The following is a 17,596-nucleotide window of genomic DNA, read 5'->3' on the forward strand; positions in this document are numbered from 1 at the left end:
TCTGAACACTTCACACCAGAAGATTTTGAAATTACATCTCGGCTTAGAAATGAACTTCTGCGTATCAAAATAAGTAGATCGGTTTAAAAAAAAGTGCAATTCCTTCTTTCAAAATTGAAACCGGATGAAATTAATGGACCTCATCAATGCCAGAGAAAGACTGGTGCATATGTAAGGAAGAAGATTATAAAACAAGCAATAGACTAGTCATTTACAAGTTCATGCAGCGAACTTTGTGAGGCAGTGAACGAAGAAGCAGGGACCAACAAGTGATGATACCAATTTAAACACACATACAAATTGCAATGAATTAGGTGTGCAGTGTGGGCTGGGGAGTGAAATTTTTAGGGGTATTTCAAACTGTGAAAGTGAGGAAGTAAATGATATCGATGTATCCTTCTGTGAAACAACTAGTAGCAGTAGTGACGAGTGCACTGACTCCATAGGAGAAGAGGTTTTACCGAAATATAACAATTTAAAAATAGACAAGAGTGCCATATTTTTTATTGTGTAGAAATGTTTATTCTCTCTATTCGGCCTTTGTCCAATAAAAATTTCGATGTGTATATTGATACAAATTTATCAGTTAAAACTTTGAATTTGCTTTAAAAAATGCAGGTTGTAACAAGTTTTTGAAATTGATTACTTTTTTCTGATCGAGTTAACACTAACACTGAAACAATTATTATAAATGGCCAACAATATGTTTATAGGAGGTAAAGTTATTAAAACCTTATAAATGGAAGGAGCAATTTATTGGTTAAAAATGTATCAATTAAGGTAATTTTTTAATGTTCTGAGTGTTGGTTGCAAAATATAATAAATTATGGTGATTTTTTAAAATTAAGAACAATTTCTAATTAATAAAAATTCTAAATTTCCCTTCTATCGGCAGTTTGAAAGTTTCTCTACTCATTGTCAGGTCGGGGTATTCGTGGCGAATTTATTTTATTACACATGAAGGTATGACTTTTCTGTTTCCTATTCCGAGGGGATTCCAAGAATTAATCCAGTAAACAGTTTGTAAGCTACATATCGTATGTTCCTGTTATTTACCTCCCGTAAATCTTCCCTTTCAAAATTAAGACTTCGTCCTCACCATCATAACATGCCTAGTAGTATTCAACGTGTCTCTGTTTAGTACAACAGCGTGAAATGCATTATGAAAATTATGTACTCATAATACTCGTACACTCAACACTTTCCTTTACATACCTTACCATTGCACTTCCACAGCAACAGAAACACTCTCGATGAGTTGCTGAAGAAACACCAGTCCGCTCTATATTCTCACTGCTTTCTTTCCATATTCTTACAATTTTATATTTCCTGGGCTCAAATTGATATGGCCTGATTCCAGCCGTGATTCATGGAAATAACTATTTCATGTAAGACATGACACCAGACACCAGAAATTTACACTAATAATAGGAAGAGACTGATGCGAGAAGAAGCTTACAATTACCGTTTGCTGCTACTCAGGGCCTGGCATACTCGGCATAGTGGAGTTGTGACGTCACTTCTGTAACTCCGGGGTTTTAACTGTGAATTGTCGCTGTACTATTAATAGTACGACGCTCGGGTTTTCACAGAAACTAATCTCTACACCTACTCTGTTAGAATCATTTTCTACCTAAAAGTGCATTTTTTTAAGTTGACAAGGCCTTTAAGAGTAACTATTTTAATACTTTCATTAATAATAATTCAGTTTAAGTAATGAATAGTTTGCAACGCTGTTACAAGATGCGTACTTCACCCTAAGCCAGAGTACCGATGGGACAGAGTGTAATGGCAGTCTCCTCATCACTGCCATCAATGCTGCAGGGAAGATTGTTTCCGTCTAGTGGCAAGTGCTACTGAATTCACTGCCATGTAGCAGTTTTTTTCTATAAACCAGTGGCTGCTGATTAACTGAGGCAAGTGAGGCCAGGCCTCAGTCAATTGGCTTAACTGAAATGAAATTTTGTGTTTTTATATAATATTCTGTATTAGTCATTTGAATGAAGCATATATTGCTGCAGAAGTATTTGAAAACTTTGTGATGTATATAGACCTGTTTTGCAGTAAAAATTTGTTCCTGCGGCCAGAATCGCTCGTGTCGACTTCTGCATTTCATAAGTTTTCGCGGGCTTTGTGGTTGAAATTGAAACGTTGTATCTGAGAAACAATTCGTCTGGCCTCGTGGCCTGGTCAGCTTTCCCTCCTCCCATCCATGGACTGTCCCAAGGGTGGAATGGATTGGGTATAGCAGTGACGACTTGTCTTCCTAAATAGGCCATAAAGAACATAAAAATTTCCGCTTTTTAGCAGGCAGAGACCCACATTGTTCTCACCCGTTATGTCTTAGTTTATGACTTAAGCGAGAGTGTTGTACTATTGTATTTCATAGTACAGTAGTGAGGTGGTTCAATGTTGTTATGTGTTTCGGAAAATATAAACAGAAATAGACGCTAGGAATAATGATGATGTATTTAATCCATTGTTCGAGTGTCCTTTTTCGATAAGAAATTATATTGAAAGAAAGGAAGTTTTAAATAAAGATATAGCTTACCGAGATACCTACAGCATCGCTGACAATTTTCTTGACAGATAATCTTAAAATGCGAGTTTCTATTGCATCCTGATATGTGCAACATAAATGCTTAAGTAGTAATGTGGTGCAAAACAAATTTAAATAAAAATAAACCTTGTTTGTTGTTGTTGAAGGAAAAAGATAAAAAGGAAAGAAAGGAAGAATACTGCTAGAAACAAAATCGATTTCGTAGTAAATAAAAAAAGAACACATATTGGCGAAGGAAGATCCTATTCCTCTTATCTTAAGGAATTAGTGTGAGAAGTTACTGTTATTGAACACCTTCCACTCTGCATGAATTTTCGTACCACCATTCACAGAAGAGATGCAGCTCTTTGCTTGTTTCATTCTCTTGAACTGAAACAACCCAGAACTCACCACGTGGAGGTGGCTGCATGTCGAGTCCCGCCCTGCCCATCCCAACCTCCCTACCATGTGGGCAAGTGCATTCCATCATTCCTTCATTGTCATTTTCAATTAATGTTCGACTTGAATCAGTATTTAGGTTTCCATTTCATATCTTTTTTGTTTCAATTTATAAAAGTCACATGATTAAGGTACTATAATCAAGCACTGCATGTCAGTACAACGAAAAATATGAAGAAATGCTTGATGTCATGCTTTTAGTCTGTCATATATTTGTTTCCCTTCTGTAGGACCGTGCATATAAATGTATACACCATAGTTAAATGTAAGGTAACTTTCGGTACGATGGACAATATTTTTTTACATGAATTTAGGTAAGTTTAATTCCTTTTATTACTGATCCAGGTTGTCGTACTGTACAAGATGGTCCTAATCACAATACCATCAGGAGTTACTTTCAGAGTATGTTATATTGAGACGATGAAGATGTTTTCCATGTAGTTCACACTATATTTTGTCATTATGAATAAAACGACGAAGTCTCTCCTTGTTTTACAACAATCTTTCATCCAGAGTTCATTTGTTCTCTTTCGTAAGTCACATTTCCGTTGAACATTATAGCAGTTCAGTCCAAATTCAGAATTAGTTACACGTTTAATAAATTCTTGTGATTTTTCTGTTTCAGCAGAAGAATCGTAATTTTCGATTGCAAGTATAAAATTTCGAACAAATCTTCAATGTTAGATATTCTAACTTTCTTGATGATGCAAATGATACTGATTAAAAAAATTAATATTCTTAAATCCATAGGCATTTTACATAATCATTTATATAATATTTAATTTTTAAACTTTCTAAATTGCATATTGTGGGCTACTATGATAACCACCTATTGTACTGATATATCCCTTATTTGTCTCCATTCCATATATGTATTTTTCTGGCATTGTTTTCCGGACCTATATGGTCATCTATCATGGTAGACGGATGTATTAATAATAATTATTTGTATCTAAAATTTCTGCATTCTTGTAGCATAAAAGATTATTGATTATTGCAGACAATAGTAAAATTTATTGTAATTTTAGAAATTACGATTATGTCCTTTATTATGGTGTTGCAATATTAAAGTTTAAAGTTTGCATTGCGATGGTGTAGGTCGATAAATGATCAACTGTTTAATATTTCAAGTTGTATACACTGCGAATTGTATGTCTCTGTTGGGTACAATTTTAGTTCTGTTTCTTATTCCAATTTCCGTTATTACGTCCATATATTTCTTCAGTAAAATAAGTGTTCTCGAATACAAGATTAATACATTTGTATAACATGTAATGAGATTTCTTGAAGTCATTCCTCAAAATTTAGGTAAACAAATTTTTTTGTTACAAAATTGCAGTGACAGTGACTATTCAGTGAATACTCGATGAAATAATTTAGAGAGCGGAATTGTAAACCATTATCTGAAGTTAACTCTGCAGTTTACTATTACTCGTCCATGTGAAAACAAAAGCATTACACTCTTTCCTTTATCGATCGTACAGTCGTATCCAAAGAAACTAGACACTATAAAAGAGTCAGTTTAATTTATTAACAGCTTACCATCAAGTACATATTGTAAACTTAAATAGTACATACTTCAACTGAAGTATTGTAGCTAATGTAGATGTAAATGTAACGCATTCGCAGTAGGTACCAACCACTTTCACTATAACGATCGCTATCGATCAACATATTTGAAGAGAATTATACCAGGTGTCCCATCTGCGCCGTTTTGAAAACGGTTATAGAAAACCTATCAACAAGAGAGCACAAAGGATTTTCTAAATTTCAGGGACAATGCTTTCATTAAATCAATGTGATAGCGATTGTTGCTGGTTTAGATCCATGGCTAAATATACCGAAAAAGAATTGTAGTTTGTAATTATTATTATTATTATTATTATTATTATTATTATTATTATTATTATTATTATTATTAATGTTATTATTATTATGCTTATTATTATAATCATTATTATTATTGTTATTATTATCATTATTATTATTATTATTATTATTATTATTATTATTATTATTATTATTATTATTATTATTATTATTTATTAACATCACTTTCAAGCTACTGCCGGTAAAGCCTTCGAGTTGCAGTTGCATTTTGCTTTGTTTCACCGTAGAGCAGAACAAAGTCAGTGTCCTCATCATTCGTAAACGCACCAGGATCTTCGTTTTTATCATTTATTAGTAACAAAACAGGAACAAAGTAAATGGACCGGGCTCATAATCCTGTTACTAGTTGTACTTGACATTTCAACCAGTAGGACAGTCGAGTCAATCCGTTCCCTAAGCCTCAGAACTAGGCAGCTATTTAGCGTTTTATGTACGAAAGGAAGTCACGTTCAACAAAAGAGGACGCAGATGGGCCACCTGGTAGCTATGCTCTACATTAGGGTTGCAGTAAACAATGGTGTCTGTACAAATGAAAATAGCCGAAATTTAAATGAAGTGATCACTTAAATAGTGCTTACACTGCAAGGAACTTCTTTGAATGTCGAAAAATGTGGTAGATGCGTAAGAATAACATGAAATATCACTGATTATTTTTCATGACGAAATCGTCGTGTCACAAAGTGGATGGCCATTGTATGTTTTAATTTCAAATAAGAATTGATTTATTCTTGATAATAATTGTGTCGTGTGTATCATTTTGGGGTAAATTGACTGGACAACAAAATATTCAGCTGACGCTTCATAAACCGAAGATTCCTTATAATAATTATTTTTAAGGAGCTATTACTATTAAACTGTTACAGAAAATAAACGACACATTTTTTTAAGAATTTGAAATATAATTTATTTCACTTCAATGTAATTAGTGTCAGCGAGATGATATTTGGCGAAGTTGATTCTGAGATTTGTCATTTTATTACCTGACAATCGTTTTATAGTTAGTATAAACCTCTGGAAAATAGTAAACAGATAATCAACTCAAGTGGTAATCGAACCCACGCCTGAGCACACCTCCGATTTTCAAATTTAGTTTATCAAAACATTCAATTAATATGATGTAATTTTTGTTACTTACATAATCTTACTTCATGAGCTGCGTAATATTAATATGAATTGGCGATATCTGATTATCACAGTTACACGTCCAGTAAAAGCTCTCTGCACTTTTGTCCACTCAGTAATCACTGTAGTAAAGTCAACTTCAACTTGAAGAACTTAGAACAGATGCAGCCCAGTACCTTTGCTGCCACAACTTGAAATGTTTACAATTTTAATAAAGGAAACGTGCAGTGGAATAAAAATATCTCATAAAGATCCAGTTATTGAAAAGACTACAATTTATTTTTAAATCGACAAAACTGATTGTGTAATGATACATTACTGGATTGTAGAAATTTAAAATTAATATAGGGCAGATCAGATCAGATCAGATCAGACACTAAGGTTTTGGTGCAAAAATAAGGTTCAGATTAAAATAAAGGGTGTATTTAATGTACGTAAATTATTAGATATCACGAAGTTACATGTCAGCATTTTTACCACAAATAAATTTATACAGAAGTTACAAACAAGCAATACATAAAAACAAACAAATAGAAAAAAGACAGATATAGAAATGAAGCTCAGATTAAGAGTAGGGGAAGGCCAGAAATCTGCGATAACTAAGGATTTGGATATTAAAATTGCAAAGGATGCGATAAAAGAAATGTAGGGATGTGATCAAGAAATGCAACTAAAGTGGAACTGTATAAAGATCGATAAGTTTGAGAGAGAGAGAGAGAGAGAGAGAGAGAGAGAGAGAGAGAGAGGAAGTGTAGAATCAAATGAATAGAGAAAAAATATAAGTAGGCCTATTTATTGGAAGTGAGAATAATGAGAAAGAAAACTTATGTGTAGGTGGAGTAGTGAAAAACTGAAAATGAGCGCAAATAGCAAGAGTGAATAATAATAGCGAAAAAGTGTTAAGAAAATTGAATAAGTGACAACAAGAAAGTGGTGCTAAAATTTGAACTTTGTAACAGTAAAATAATATAAAAGAAAAATAGGAGAAAAGGTCAATGAAAAAAATAGGGTAAATGACACAATATGATAATGTATAGACAAAGTGAAATTAAGATTTTAGTGAATATTAGAGAAAAAGGGGGGTTGAAAGAAGTAGCCTATGTATTATCTCTGGTCCTGGTCCTGGTCCTTGTCCGGGTCCAGGTCCTGGTCCTGGTCCTGGTCCTGGTCCGGGTCCTGGTCCTGGTCCTGGTCCTGGTCCGAGTCCTGGTCCTGGTCCTGGTCCTGGTCCCGGTCCGGGTCCTGGTCCTGGTCCTGGTCCGGATCCTGGTTCTGGCCCTGGTCCTGGCCCTGGTCCTGGTCCTGGTCCTGGTCCTGATCCTGGTCCTGGTCCTGGTCCTGGTCCGGGTCCTGGTCCTGGTCCCGGTCTGGGTCCTGGTCCTGGTCCTGGCCCTGGTCCTGGTCCTGGTCCGGGTCCGGGTCCTGGTCCGGGTCCTGGTCCTGGTCCTGGTCCTGGTCCTGGTCCTGGTCCGGGTCCTGGTCCTGGTCCTGGTCCGGCGGGTCCGGGTCCTGGTCCTGGTCCTGATCCGGGTCCTGGTCCTGGTCCTGGTCCTGGTCCTGGATACAGCAGTTTTCCTTTGTTCAAACATATTAAATTGCCCTTTCATATCATTTTTGTTGTATTTCTTTCTACGTTTTACCCTGATTACCTGTAATTTGTAAGTACGTTTCATGCAGTTTTTATTTCTTCCACCAGACAGTATTGTTATACCATAAAGAAATTTAAAGAAAAAAAATGGTCTTGTGGAATGAGAAAAACGCTAAGAAAATAACATCCCAAGATAATACTGCTACATAATCAGTGCATTGATAAGCATATATTTTTCACGAAGAAGTATACAATGGTAATACTTATCATTTAAAATTATTTGGACCACAAAAAGCAGCAAATATTCTTCATTTAACAAAGGAAATCGGATGTTGTATTCACTCACAAATTCAAAGCTACAAATCTCTTGAAGTAATTTCCAAAAGAACCGCTCATGTTAATGCAAGAGCGCAGTGAACAAAATCTATTTTATAGTACAACTTCTGTCACTTATATATGTCACCAAAGTTACACTTATTTCTAGTTTAATTTCATGGTAAATTTAAAAATAAATACCAGGAAATTATCCGTGTATCGAAATTAGCCGAGTTTTCCCTATTGACTAGGAATTATATAGCAATAAGTTTTTCGAGAAATAATACTAAGAGATTAATTATCAAGGAAGTACAGTAATTTAGAGTAAGGTAAATAAAAATTACAAATTTTACTGAATAGAAGCTTGTGGGGAATTGAGGGCAATTTTACCTACAGAACTACGACGGCACGAGAAGGCAATAGCAGAATGCAGTTAATTCTCAGTTAGCAAGATGCAGTGTTCACAACAGTAATTCAGAAAACGGGAAACTTCTATAACACTATGATATGCCAAAGCATTTAATATTATCTGGAAAATGAAATTATGATTTAACAACATTCAAACATTATACTAATTTTATAATATTATAAAACTAGTTTATCTTCCTGTATTTAAGGTGCGATTACAATTGTAGCTGTAGATTTAATTTTTCTAGAATTTGTCTTTATTAAATTGGTCTTTTCAAAATTATTTCACACATATGTACAATACATATGCACTCATGTAGGCCTAATGGATACGAATAGGAAACTACATTGTGTAGCTGATAATAATTTATTTAACTGTTCTAATGTTGTTATGTTAATGCCGATTATTGTATATTATTTCAGGCACCTACCATCTGCCCAAAGCCATTTCGTATGTTTTTTTTTTAAATTGCAAGAAAACTCAATATTTTGTGTACAATGTAAATTTAATATCGGTAACATTAAGTAACATCCAGTGTTATACTTAAAATATTGGTACAGTAACCATTTAGATTATATAAACGCAAATAATTTATTTTTATTAGCGTTTCTCGAAAGGATACATGCTTCAGTTGCCTTTGATATAACATTGTTAGTCCGAAATTACATTTATGACTATTAATCGCTCTTTAATTGTTCCCTTTAATTTACATTTCCAAAAAAAAAAAGAACATGACAAAGAGATTTATCAACTTACTTTAAATGATTTTTAATCCAAATAGGCCTAATATTCAAAGAAAATTCTGGACGCTGTTTTCTTCTCATAATTATGTAAATAATTTATATTTAACTATATATCTAATTGTTTTTGTAACGGCTGCTCAGAGTTCGCTGTGGTGCTCCATGGATGGGTAATTTTTTAAAACATTGATCTGCGAGTATTGCATGATATTTCGTAAATTATAAAATATTACGGAACTCATGTTCAATAAAAATGATTTGTAAGTTTTCTGAAACTAGTTATGATAGTAAAGGGAAGTTGACAGAGTCCCTTTTCTTTATTCTTTGTAACTTATTTAATTTGCAAAAATAAACTGTACGAACTGTATGCTTTCAACGGTTTCACTACATCTAATACAGTTACTTAACCTTTATTTTAAAAAACATCTTTGTAGAGTGGAATGGATTGTACAACTAATTTCATCTTCGGAATATGTATGATAAGAACTTCCTTGTGTTAAATATTAACGTACCTTGTTAACATGTTTCGACCTATTTTCAGTAATCTTCGGAACTGGTCGTTGTTGGTCTTGGCGCCTCTTGTTTCCTGTGTTGGTGCGTTCGTAGTGTAGAGTCAAAGAGTGTATGTGTTTTGAAATTGAGTTGTGTGTTGACTCTACACTACGAACGCACCAACACAGGAAACAAGAGGCGCCAAGACCAACAACGACCAGTTCCGAAGATTACTGAAAATAGGTCGAAACATGTTAACAAGGTACGTTAATATTTAACACAAAGTTCTTATCATACATATTCCGAAGTGATACAGTGTTAAAAGTTGTGTAATCAAGATGTACAACTAATTTCAGTTGGCTCTAAATACATTGATACAAATGGTGCGAACTTGAGAAAGAGCCTAAACTATGTTTTTCCTTGGTATCACTAAATTTAAATGTACTTATTATCTGTTTCTATGTAGAACGGGAACATTGGGATATTTTCTTAGAAATCGTCCTTTTACTTTTCAAAAATCCCTGTTTTTCAGATGTCATTCATTAAAATCCTTTGCTCTAATATAAATTTCAGTGGTGTAATTTGAGCGAGCTAATCTAGAGAACTGAAATGTGAGGATTCGATCGTTAAGTGTAACTGAAGTGGAGCTGAGGAAAAGATCTAGGAATAATTAGTTAAGTGTTAAGGAGAAGACGCATAGAATAAACCAGTGAAAGGGAAATTAGTAAAGAGAGTTAAAATAAGTCATAAATGGTAAATAACCAACACTGAGTGTTTTATGTAGTACAGAGAGGAAGAATCTGGGAAGTGCAGTAGACAATAAATGAAAGTAAGTGCAAGTAGGGAGAAGATATACCAATGAAACAGAAAGAGATATAAGTGAATTGAAGAAGACTACTAAGGAAGTTACTACAAACATTCGAATTTTGTAACATTGAATGAATGCAAGAGTAAAATTCTGAGAAAATGTCAGTGAAAAATAGGGAAAATAATGTAGTACAGTAAAACGTAGAATATAGATACGTAAAAATTAGTGAATTTTAGTCAGAGATAAATATGCTTGAAGATAAAAAATTAGGGATAATAGTAATAGAAGATAGCAATGACAGTAGAAGAGGATTAGTTGGATTGTAGCCGAGAGTGTTTCTAAACAAGAATAATGTACACAAGTATTGCATAGTTATCAGGAATAGGATAGACAGAAGATAAAGAGTATTACAACTACTACTACTACTGCTGCTGCTGCTGCTGCTGCTGCTGCTGCTACTACTACTATTGCAACTACTACTGCTATTGCTGCTAATATAAATTGTTGTTTTCTATTTGTTTTTACAATGAAACGACTTAAGAGCCATAATCAGATAGTTCACCCTTTTCAATGTACCAAAATAAAAAGAAAATAATTGTTATTAAAAATGAATTTTGCTGCACTCATCTCAAAGTTTAAGTGTGCTGTGATTTCCGAAAACGGTTAACAGCTACTCACTAACGTGTGCTTAATAGTAATATATTTTTTAATTTCTGTAGTGACTCTTGTCTTCGTCTCCCTCTGGAACTGAATTGATATTCTCACTGAATCAGTTATACTGGCTTAAATATTTAATACTGGGTTGCAAGGGACAGTGAAGTGCATTCCATAACCTCTCCTATCCAAAACCCAACCTCAACCTGCTCGTGGTGCAACCTGCTTTTACAGATGAGGCTCTGGGGACCGAGTATTGGCGGTATAACCACACCATCAGGAATAGAGGAAATGCTATTTCATCTCTTACGCTGGCCTGCCACTGCGTAGAAATGTTCCACAAGTGGTACTTGTGAGAAAGGTCGGTGGACTCTAAAACTCCTCCCGGCCAGGTCCGATGGACCCATTAACCAACGACAGGTGTGGCCTTCCAGTCATACTGGGGGTTTACGTGAGTGGGTGATGTAACCACCATTACAAACAAAAAATTGGTGCCCACTTAAAAAACGGTTACACTTATGCTAATCTGTGAAGTTCTACCTGATGGATCCACCACAGAGAAATATTGGAGAGCAAGAACGCTAATGGCTTCGTTGCCAAAGCCCGGCATTAGATAACAACAACAACAACATATTTAATACTTTAATTTAGACGTGTAGTTGCAAAATCAGATACATCACTTTTTTTCCGAAATGAGTTAATGTTGTATTTCATATCTTCATATGATTCTACAACTGTTATAGCACTGTTATGCTCCAAAGCCAGATACATAACATGGATTTGTATAATGAAAAAGAGAATTGGTTGCAAATCCTTAGTTCCTTGCAAACGTTTTTCCTTCGTACTGAAAAATTATGTTTTGATTTTGCAACTATACGCCTCAATTCACTAATGGAACGGGTTTTATAATCTTCACATAACCGATACACACTCTTACCCACCCATGCACACGACAGACACAAGCTGTCACTGGCCTTCATAGATTATTTCCGATACATGTAAATCTTATTTTTAAGGGGAGATGTTGTATAAATTGAATTCTTACCTATTTTATGATAATTTCTTCATTTTTGTATATATAAATATCATTGCTGCAACAATTTAAATTTGAGATTACTTACTTATGACTTTTAAGGAACCCAGAGATTCATGGCCGCCGTCACATACGCTCATCATCGGCCTCTATCCTCATCAAGATAATCCAATTTCTACCATCATATCCCACATCACTCAAGTCCATTTTAATATTATCCTCTAATCTATGTCTCGGCCTTCCCAAAGGTCTATTTCTCTCAAGCCTCTCAACTAACAATCTATATTCATTTTGGAGTCGCCCATTTGAGTTTAGTAAAAATAATTGGGGCAGAAATGTTGGGGGGGGGGGAGTATCAAGGCACTGTAGGTCACGATAGTGAATATATCTGAGCCATTTTTAAGATAAGTTCAAAACCTCTTTGTCATTTTACTCCTAAAAGAACATTCTTTAAAATTGTTCTATCATAAATTTGATATTCGTTTTCAAAATGTGAAAATAAAGAATACATCTTAAGAATCAATTTTGGAGATACCATTAGAGAAACATGTGAGGATATTATTTTATCAAATGCAACAAAATAACAAATCTCTGTTACACAGAAAGTTTCCTAATTATCTAAGAATGTGTGTTTCAAATAAAATCCATGTATTAATAGTTCGAAGATATAAAAATATTCACTCTTTGTATGAGAATGAAGCAAAAAATTAAAGTTACCAGAAATTGCAATTAAAATTTAGTGTAATTTAAAAACTCTGTGCTTTAAAAATGACAGCCTAAAGGGTTATATAAATGTGCATTAAATTTTGTGCGATGAAATTTTGAAATTTCAAAGATTATTTTAAACAAAGAATTTTTCTTTTTAAAAATTCACTCGTTTTCCACCACATTTTAACCATTCTTGTTCTTTGAAAACCCTATGCATCATAGTTTTAAAGATAGCGCTGCAGTAGTTGACAAGGGCATATATCCTCATTAAATTTCATGCCATATATATTTCTCACATATTAAAGTGTATTTTACAGCAAAAACATTATTTTTCATTCAATGGTTTTCCACCATATTAAAGCCATCCTCCCTCCTCAACATCGCAAGTAGCATTTGCAATGAATTTTCCTATTGCTTTTCTTTTTGTATTAAAGTTTTATTTTCTCATTGCTTATCTATTTTTATTTAATTAACATTAAGCAGGAATCTGAATGTTTATAGAATAATCCATTAACTGTACGTAAAAAAAGAAAATATGACGCCCGAAGTTAATTTCACCTCTGTCCATTTCAAGTGGTGGATAGTGGTGAGAGTTGCTGGGAAATATACGAATATATTCCCGCATTATTGGCAATTAGTTCGGTTTGGTTAAGTGGTCATAATTTTACCTTAAAACATTGGCGATGAAAGAGTAATGGAACAGAGGAAAAATTCTCTCCGGCGCCGGGTTTTCAGCTCTTGTGGATAAAGCATCAGCAAGTAGAGCTGAAAACCCGGGTTCAAATCCAGGCGCCGGAGAGAATTTTTCTCCATTCCTTTACTCTTTCATCGTATTATGATGCAGAATATCTGCATGGAAATATCATATGTACTTCGGTACATTAGAATAATATATATGATATGCGTAAATCACTTCGTGATTTAAGACGGCGATTATTCCGTCGGATCCCTACCAACTAGTCACTCATAACGAGTGCACCTCAGCACATGTGTGGACTTCAGTCCTACGTTCATAGACGTCTATGACGTAGTGCAGAGGGCGGCCACTAGAGGGAACCCAAGAGTTGGAACTTAAACTGAGACGATTCTGTCCAACGCCGGGTTGGGTATCCGGTGTGGCTTAGCGGATAAAGCATCAGCACGTAGAGCTGAAAATCCGGGTTCAAATCCCGGCGCCGGAGAGAATCTTTCTCCGTTCCGTTACTCTTTCATCGTATGATGACGCAGAATATCTGCATGGAAATATCATATGTACTTCGGTACATTAAAATAATATATATTAAAACATTGAGTTTAGAAAAAAATATTTCAAAATTTTTACCATGTTTCCTTATTAAACTGAAAGCTAGGATGGAGTTTTTAATGTTGCTGTTGTTTTCTAATACCAGGCGTTTGACAATAAAATCACTTGACTTCCTGCACTCCAATATTTTTCAAAGATATTGTCATGGTCAGCCACTGAAGCACAGATTTTGAGGGAGTTGTTAATGTAGTTTCAGACAAAATATCACATAATTTTAAAAACTGCTAGCCATTCATAATTACTAACTACATTCAAGAAAACAAAGCAAATGTATGAACTTACCTTACAGTAAGTCCATTACCATCCAAACATTAATTTCAGTGCACTCTAGTGACAGCAAGAGAAAAAAGGATTTCTTAGGACTGAGGTTAAAAAAAAGAACTAAGAAAAAACGTAAATCTCTTTCCTATTGTATTGCCATAAAGACATAATTAATTCATAATGTACAGGTCCAAACGTTTCTAAGCGTGATGTGCCTATCAGGAAACAAAATATTTAAATGGAAAATGCGACCACAAGTGTCTATTTATCGCTATATTCAGTGGAACCAAGGGACGGAGCGTGATATTCAGACATATTGTTAGAACATAAAGAAACAGGTCGCCAAATAAAATGAAAGGTTTGATGATAGGTAACATTAAGGAGTATATATAAATTACTATTACTCTAACAGAAGCTTTACTATTAACAAGTGGGGAGAGAAACATGGGAACACTCGGAGGGCAATCTATCTGAAAATGGCTCTTAGAAGTACAATATTTATACTACTTACGCCTCAAACGACAACAAAGCAAACAAAATATATACCTTAAACAAGACCAACACGTCGTTGTTGTTTCCTCATCTTCATCTTCCGTTGCTAAGTGCTCCAATGATGGTCCAGGCATGGAACCTGGCAAGGATTCAGGCATGGGATCTTCCATCGATGATGCTAGCAGAGGAGTTATCAAGGGATCTCGCATAGGCGCTGGTAAAGGATTTTGGATGGGATCTAGCATGGGCGTTAACAAGGCATTTGACATGGGATCTAGCTTGGTTTCTGGCATGGGAACTGGCAAGGAATCTTGTATCGGAGTTGGCATGGGTGTTACCATTGGAGCTAATATTGGTAATGGCAAGGAATCTGACATGGAAGCAGGCATGGAATCTAATATGGGTGCTGGTATGGGATGTTGCTTGGTTGGTGACATGGGAGCCGGCACGGGATATGGCCTGGGTGATGGCAAGGCATCTGACATGGGTGATGACAAGGAATCTTGCATGAAAGTAAGCATGGAAAATGATGTGGATGTTGGTATGCGATCTGGCTTAGTTGGTGGTATAGGAGATGGCATGGGTTCTGGCAAAGCATCTCGCATGAGTGATGGTAAGGAATCCGGCATGGAAGCAGGCATGGGATCTGGTATGGGGTCTGGCTTGGTTGGTGGCATCGAATCTGACAAGGCATCTAGCATGGGTGATGGCAAGGAATCCGGCATGGGATCTGGTATGAGGTCTGGCTTGGTTGGTGGCATTGAATCTGACAAGGCATCTAGCATGGGTGATGCCAAGGAATCCGGCATGGAAGCAGGCAAGGGATCCGGTATGGTGTCTGGCTTAGTTGGTGGCATGGAATCTGACAAGGCATCTAGCATGGGTGATGGCAAGGAATCCGGCATGGAAGTAGGCATGGAATCTGGTATGGGGTCTGGCTTGGTTGGCGAGATGGAATCTGACAAGGCATCTATCATGGGTGATGGCAAGGAATCCGACATGGGAGCCGGCATGGCATCAGACACTGGAGCTAGCATGGGTTCTCGCAAGGAATCTGGAATGGGTGATGGCATGGAAGCTTGTATAGGATCTGGCAGGAGTGCTGTTATTGAACCTGATATAGGTGTTGCTATTGGAGCTAGAATGGGGTATGGCAAGGAATCTGACATGGGATCTAATATAGGTGCTTGTATGGGGTCTGGCTTGGTTGGTGGCATGGAAGCTGGCATAGGGACTTCTATGGGTACTGGCATGGGATCTGAATAGGTTGCTGACAAGGAATTCGCCACGGAATCAGACATGGGAACCAGCATGGGGTCTAGCATGGATCCTGGCATAGCCGCTGACATGGAATCTTGCACTGGTAGTGGTATTGGATCTGGCATGGGAGCTGTCATGGGTCCTGACATATCATCTGGAATGGCTGCTGGTCTGGGTACTGGCACGGGATCTGGCAAGGATGATGTCACAGAAGTTGGCATAGGTGCCGGCGTGTAATATGCCTCGTCATCTAGTACGGGACGTGGCCCAAAAAATATATATCTTAAACAAGACCACCAGGCATTCCTCCTTCGGTGACTACCTTCTGCTGGCATGGAAGCTGGCATCGGTAGTGGCATAGGACCTGGCATAGGCACTGATATGGAATCTTGCACTGGTAGTGGTATTGGATCTGGCATGGGAGCTGTCATGGGTCCTCGCATATCATCTGGAATTGGTGCTGGTCTGGGTACTGTCATGGGATCAGGCAAGGATGCTGTCACAGAAGTTGGCATAGGTGCCGGCGTGTAACATGTCTCGTCATCTAGTACGGGACGTGGCCCAAAAAATATATATCTTAAACAAGACCACCAGGCATTCCTTCTTCGGTGCCTACTTTCTGCTGGCATGGAAGCTGGCATGGGTAATGGCATAGGACCTGGCATAGGCGCTGACATGGAATCTTGCTCTGGTAGTGGTATTGGATCTGGCATGGGAGCTGTCATGGGTCCTGGCATATCATATGGAATTGGTGCTGGTCTGGGTACTGGCATGGGATCTGGCAAGGATTCTGTCACAGAAGTTGGCATAGGTTCCGGCGTGTAATATGTCTCGTCATCTAGTACGGGACGTGGCCCAAAAAATATATATCTTAAACAAGACCACCAGGCATTCCTTATTCGGTGCCTACCTTCTGCTGGCATGGAAGCTGGCATGGGTAATGTCATAGGACCTGGCATAGGCGCTGACATGGAATCTTGCACTGGTAGTGATATTGGATCTGGCATGGGAGCTGTCATGGGTCCTGGCATATGATCTGGAATTGGTGCTGGTCTGGGTACTGTCATGGGATCTGGCAAGGATGCTGTCACAGACGTTGGCATAGGTGCCGGCGTGTAATATGTCTCGTCATCTAGTACGGGACGTGGCCCAAAAAATATATATCTTAAACAGGACCACCAGGCATTCCTTCTTCGATGCCTACCTTCTGCTGGCATGGAAGCTGGCATGGGTAATGGCATAGGACCTGGCATAGGCGCTGACATGGAATCTTGCTCTGGTCGTGGTATTGGATCTGGCATGGGAGCTGTCATGGGTCCTGGCATATTATCTGGAATTGGTGCTGGTCTGGGTACTGGCATGAGATCTGGCAAGGATGCTGTCACAGAAGTTGGCATAGGTGCCGGCGTGTAATATGTCTCGTCATCTAGTACGGGACGTGGCCCAAAAAATATATATCTTAAACAAGACCACCAGGCATTCCTTCTTCGGTGCCTACCTTCTGCTGGCATGGAAGCTGGCAT

The 17,596-nt window shown here is 36.9% G+C and overlaps 1 protein-coding gene across 1 annotated transcript in view; it reads left to right on the forward strand.

The window, feature by feature from the left end:
• Positions 1–17,596, forward strand: part of LOC138696340 (DNA polymerase alpha catalytic subunit-like) — a 575,659-nt gene that overhangs the window by 284,739 nt on the left and 273,324 nt on the right. The gene's annotated exons all lie outside the window — the stretch shown is intronic.

Source organism: Periplaneta americana, chromosome 3, assembly GCF_040183065.1.
Source record: "Periplaneta americana isolate PAMFEO1 chromosome 3, P.americana_PAMFEO1_priV1, whole genome shotgun sequence".
Classification (NCBI taxonomy): domain Eukaryota; kingdom Metazoa; phylum Arthropoda; class Insecta; order Blattodea; family Blattidae; genus Periplaneta; species Periplaneta americana.